The sequence below is a fragment of the Triticum dicoccoides genome, chromosome 3B, assembly GCF_002162155.2.
Source record: "Triticum dicoccoides isolate Atlit2015 ecotype Zavitan chromosome 3B, WEW_v2.0, whole genome shotgun sequence".
Classification (NCBI taxonomy): Eukaryota; Viridiplantae; Streptophyta; class Magnoliopsida; order Poales; family Poaceae; genus Triticum; species Triticum dicoccoides.
The window spans coordinates 692,517,852-692,524,006 of record NC_041385.1 but is presented as its reverse complement, the minus strand read 5'-3'; the positions used below and the strand labels follow the sequence as shown (position 1 = coordinate 692,524,006).

Genomic DNA, 6,155 nt, shown 5'->3' with positions numbered 1-6,155 from the left:
CGTCCGCAGCTTCGTGCGCATGCCACGCACGCCGGCCTCACTTCGGCCCAGTCGCGCGCGTCGTGTCCTCCTCCGTGGCTCGCCTTGCACCCTGCTGCACCAGCCACCCAACTTGGGCCGCCTTAGCTACACGCCTGCAGGCCCCTCCTGGGTCTTAGCGTGCCTTGGACAAGCCAGCCCCACCTGGCAACCATGCCGATGCCACACGCCGCCACGGGATTCCTGCTGCGGCACAGCTGATGACGTCCGCGTGTACCACGCGCCGATCCGATCCCATCGAGAACTCGGCTGCTGCACCTTCTGTCATCGCCACGATCAATCCGTCGCTCACGAAGACCTCCCATGTACACGCCGTCCGAGTCTTCACTCCGATCGAACCCGCTGAGTTCCACGCTGACGCCACTACGTGCTTCTTTGATTGCTCTTCGTTTGCTGCCAATCCACACAGATCACGTGATCACGTCGCTGATCCGATCAAACCAGTCGCTATCCGTCGTGGCTGCAACTTTCGATCTCTTAGCCACACGCCGATGAACTTTCGATCTCCGCCGCAGCTCCTCTAGATCAACTTTCACAGCTTCTTCGAACCTTGCTTATGATACCACTTATTAGAATAAATCTGCAACTGTAGTTCCTTCTTTTCTTCTTCACAATCTGCAACTGTAGTGCCTCCACGTACTGCACTGCTCCACGTACTGCACCGCTCCATTAACAAATCTCGCACAACCAGCTTTGATACCACTTGTTAGAATAAATTCGAGACCATCGTTGATCATCCGAGGACTAAGCAATCACACGAGCACGACACCGAGATTTGTTAACGAGGTTCACCGATATGGCTACATTCCCGGGGCATGACTACGGACGCTCCTCCCCATGACACCGTCACAATACCGCACCATGGCCGCCCGGGCGCCGGCACACGTCGCCGGCTCCCGCGCGTGCCCGTGCTAATATGTTGGCATATGTTACATCGTGTGTCTACCCCCGATATATATGAGAGGTCTAGGATACAAGTGTTCTATTAGGACATAACTCATACTCTGTCTACACACAGTCCAAAACCAAGTCCAACTGTAACCTACCTTGTACAATAATATTCGACACAACTCTAACAAACTTCACCTTGACGAATATTCTCTACCACCTTGGATTCATCCATGCGCCGAACCTCCATGTACATTGGACTTGAGATACGCCATGAGCACAAACGCTACTCCCAGACTCCATGTGACTCCACCTGCAACTGTAGTCCCTTCTCGTCTTCTTCACAGTCAACACTCGAGCAAAATTAAGTTCCTCGTTACTCTACCTTGTCCTCCCAACTTTCGGAGTATCCGTCCAACGCCATCACACACCAACCACTGTCTACGTGAAAATGAACAACCCACATATTGGACGCCACATATAAAAGTTACCTGAACTCAACGTCATCGCTCTTTCTTGACTGCTTGTCTGAAATTTGAAGGAATTTCACCGTCGCCCCGTGTCACCCTGAGTCAAATTCACAGTTGTCTCACCCTTTGCCCGGATAGTCTCTGGCATGTCCCACAGCTATAGCACTCCGCCTCCTTCTGTATTTGTCATCTGCACTTTGCCACGTGCATTGAACACCACAAAATATACGGCCATGTACTCTCAGCCTTTAACATTAAGACTTTTCGCCACTTTCGCCGATTCTTCATGATCAACTCTTGTCCATCAACCGGCATCGATAGACCCAGTCACCAACTTGAATCCGTTAGTCGTCAACACTGCTTCAGCACCCCTGCACAATTTGTCTGACCTCACATCTGACCACCAGTGCCTTCGTATGTCGCTATGTCCCGTGCTTACCGCACGCCTCGCCACTATCACAGCGTCGAGCCTCTGCTGTCCTGGTCGAGTCTACAGGGTCGCGAACCCACACCACTTGACCCCCACTACAGAGAACCACCGATCATCACCGACCGATGCCGAGTATCACGTCTCCATCAGACTATTGGTACCCAGTCCGACCCATATGTCTCTCGCTTCCCGCTGAAATAGGCTTCGATTCTCCATGCATTTACGCCGTAGCCCCTCCATCAGCACAGAGTGAAGTCGCCCATCAGACTCCAGCTCCACCTTCAACATGACTCCATGTAGCTGCGCTATGCTACCCTGCGCCCTGTCGACTTCAAGCTCTCTCATGTGTGCACCATCTTGAATCAACCTTGCGCCATAGTCTGTCGAAGCCGCACAAGCCCTCAGGCCTGCACCACGTGTTTCCACGCCCCAGAAGTCGGTCACCATCAGCATCACGCTCATATGTCGTCGTCGCTGAAATCACCGCCGTCTTCTACTTTGACCGGCATCCTTCGTCGATCCATCAGACTGTCCAGTCCGACCCAGCCGAAATTATCCGACTGCACCATGCTCCACCCTGCGCTGTGTCCGCCTCGCACATCTGTGCATTGCCTTGATGCCCTGTGTATGCATGATCCATGTCACGACGCGCTCCAGGCTACCAAATCATCTTCCGCGGAACTCATGCATCACATGATACTTTCATCTTAGCTTGCTTGACTTCCCGCAATGACTTCAAACATCCCTGTTGTGGCAACAAAATTTTTATCCTTGCCCACCATACGGTCGACCCATAAAAAAATGACCAAGCTACAATACTTCCCGTGCATGTACTGATGCTCAAAAAAAATCGTAAATAAAAAACCTTTGATTCAAGCCATGCTCCACGTACTGCACTGCTCCAGACACAACACTCGATGCCCTTTTTAATTGCTGCCAAATCGTCTTTCTGATGGGTTCTTGCCCCTTGATGAATATTTTTTTTGCTGATTGATTCCCTCTAGCCTCCACGTACGTGTCCCTTTTTTTCCAGTAACAAACCTCACGAGCCAACCTGCTCCTGGCATCGTACGTACACACGTAACACAGCCCCAGCATCCGTCGTACATCCCCGTGCCACTACCGGAACAAAACCAGCTCCAAGCGTTGACCTTGCTGCCTTTTTCTCGCGTCGCGCTTCCACTGCAGGTTGACCACCGCAGCGCCACGCCCTGCCTTGGGTCTTGAGGCCTCGGCTAGCTCAGCGCCACAGCTGCGCCAGCCCTAGCCGCGCCAGGTCGCAGCCCCGCATGGGCCAGCAAGCCACCACGCACGGCTCTTGCCACACCAGACCCCAGCAGCGGCGCCCAACGACATGCTACGCTAGGGCAGCCACGCGCCGCCGCCACCACGATCGACTGCTGTACATGCACGTTGAATCGATCTCGTCGACGCCACTCGCTGCTGACTTCCGTTCCGATCCGCAGAAAACAATCTGCCATCGCGTGCTTCTGCTTACGCGACACGCCGTTGCTGCCTTCCGATCCCGACGAAACCGGCCGCACGTTGTACGCTGCTGTCGTGTGATTCACTTCCAGATTGCTTCTTGTACTCGTCCGCTTTCGGATCGATTTCTCGTCCGCGCATGGCGCTCCGCCGGCGACATGTTTCCTGCGAACAACCTTGATCCAAGCCGAGCTTTTCCTCTAGATCAACAAATCCGCAACCTCCTCGCAACCTTGCTCATGATACCATTTTGATCGTCGCAGTCTTGGACATAAACTGACTTTCCAGCTTTTCCCAGATCTTCTTCGGCGAATTCTTATCCATCACATGATAAATAAACTGGTCCGACAGACACAACCGTATAGTCCCGGCTGCTTTCAACTGCAACTCCTCTCAGTCATCCGCCTCCATCTTAGCTAGCTTGGCTTCCTGCAACAACGCCTTCAAGCATCCTTATTGTGCCAACAAATCTTTCACCCTTGTCTGCCAATAACCCAAAGCTTCTAGTTCCATTGAACTTCTTCACCTCAAACCTAGTATCTGATGGCGCCATTGTTCTTTGTACGACTGACCCTGTGAAAAATTATCCGAGCTTTGCACGCGATGCCCCAAAGTAAGCAACTGAACCTCCGGTCCTCCACGTACTACTAGCACTTCCAACCAAAAATCTCTTCTGGTCTTCACGTGTATAGCTCCTGTCCTGGCTCAACTCTTGATGCTAAGCTAATTTTCTTTGCCTTGCCCTTGCTAATTCCGATGGATAGCACAACCAGCGATGGCCTTTTCTACCGATTGGATCTGCTGCCTTTGTTATCAGGTACCCGGGTTTCGACCATGTCTTCGCTGCCTCCAATCTCGCCACCACCGCCGCTGCCCGTCAACTCCACCACCGTCGCTGCCGCCAACTCCACCACTGCCGCCGCTTCCTCGCCGAGCATCACGGCCTCACTCTCGGCGGGCGCCACGGCCTCGCTTATTGAATTCATGCTCCAACCAACTCATCCAAAAGTCCGAACTGATGGAGGAAGGTGGGCAATATATTTCAACACTCCCCCTCACGTCTAGGCTATTTTAGTCCTTAGACGTGGGATCGATGTAGGCCGCAGAATCGTTTTATTTAATACTGCATTGGCAGGGTCTTGAACTCAAGACCTCTTGGCTCTGATACCATATTGAATTCATGCTCCAGCCAACTTATCCAAAAGTACGAACTGATAGAGGGAGGTGGGCAATATATTTCAACACATGCTTTGCCCAATATCAAGTGTTTTTTAAACTGTAATTAACAAGTCCTGGATTGATCCTGAATCAATCCAAGTGCCTACTAGGACCAGGAGAAGCACTGTCTTTGCTCTTGACAAAGTTGTAGATGTCTCTCTCATATGTCTTAGTTTTTCTAGCCTCATAAATCCATGATGTGATGCATCAGCGCAGAAAGTTCTACCGCTATTTTCTTTTTTGATATCGAGTTTCATTGACTGCTTACTTGCTTAGGGTGGGATCGTGAGCTGGTCAATCTTTCTTCCTTGTGCTAGCTACTCTCCCATTCAGTAGGACCCGAGAAATGAATTGGCTGAAGAAGAAGTCTGTGCTACACTGGAGGGGTTGCCCCTTTAAGAGCTATATATGCCCCTTCAACTATTGCAGGTCATAGCTTCTGCTTTGGATCGATCAACTGGTGAGTTTTCTGAGTAAATTATTTCTTCTTTTTCAAAGTAGAGTGATCAAGTATTCTTACGCAAGTTTTGATCAGGTGAAGGTGGAAGTTATAAGCTGCAAGATTTGGCTGACAAGTTGTTTGTGTCATTCCATGTTTGCGATGGCTGATGGTACCAAGTTCCTCCTATTGTTTCTTCTCCTGTACAGCTCAACATTGTGCTTTTGTACTAAACAAGATATCCAGTGCCTGAAGTCTGTGCAACAACCAGTGATTGATCCCAACAGTGTACTCAAATCCTCTTGGAACTTTGAAAATGAAACCGACGGTTTCATATGCCGCTTTACTGGCGTGGAATGTTGGTTCGCCGATGAGAACAGGGTTCTCTCTCCGCGTCTCGGTAACCTAGGACTTCAAGGTGCATTTCCTCAAGGTCTTCAAGATTGTGCAAGCATGACAGGCCTGGACCCATCGAATAACCGTTTTCAGGGACAATCCCACCTGACTTTTCACGGCAGGTGCCGTATCTTACATCTTTGGATCTTTCATACAATAGTTTTTGGGATCAATCCCACAGAATATCTCAAATATGACATATCTGAATCTCCTCAACCTCTAACATAACCAACTCAGGGTCAAATTCCACCGCAATTCGATTTGCTTACTCGGTTATGGACGTTCAATGTTGCGGAGAACTGTTTATCCAGGCATATTCCTCCTTCGCTATTAAGGCTTCCAACTTTGAACTTTGATGATAACCAAGGGCTTTGCGGTGCACTGTCGGATGATTGTCCCCGCTCCAGGAGATGTAGACCGGTACGAATCAGGCTGCACAGGCTCAACGACCAGTCGAGCATCGGAGCGGCCATCAGATTTGTCATGGGGTTTGTGGTGTCCTTCTACTTCCCGCACTGCTTCATCTGCTCCGAGAGGCTCCGTGCCTACAGCGTCCGCATATGATTCACTTGTTGTTCTGAAACCTTATCTGGCATAGATTTCGGAGGCCAAATGAGCACTTCCGGCAGTATAATCTTAATATGTTCCTTGCAGCAACGATTGTCTAAATTCACATATGTATGCCTGGTGTAAGTGCATCTAGTGCCCCTTAGTGATTTTGGTGTATTGAAGACTTATAGGTTAAGGGACTAATGCGTTTGTGAGTGTACACAGGTCTATAAGTCTATGA

General features: G+C 50.4%; 1 pseudogene; it reads left to right on the top strand.

The window, feature by feature from the left end:
- Nucleotides 1-5,131: 5,131 nt before the first annotated feature.
- LOC119281859 lies at nt 5,132-5,929 on the top strand (annotated as a pseudogene).
- The last annotated feature ends 226 nt before the right edge of the window (nt 5,930-6,155 follow it).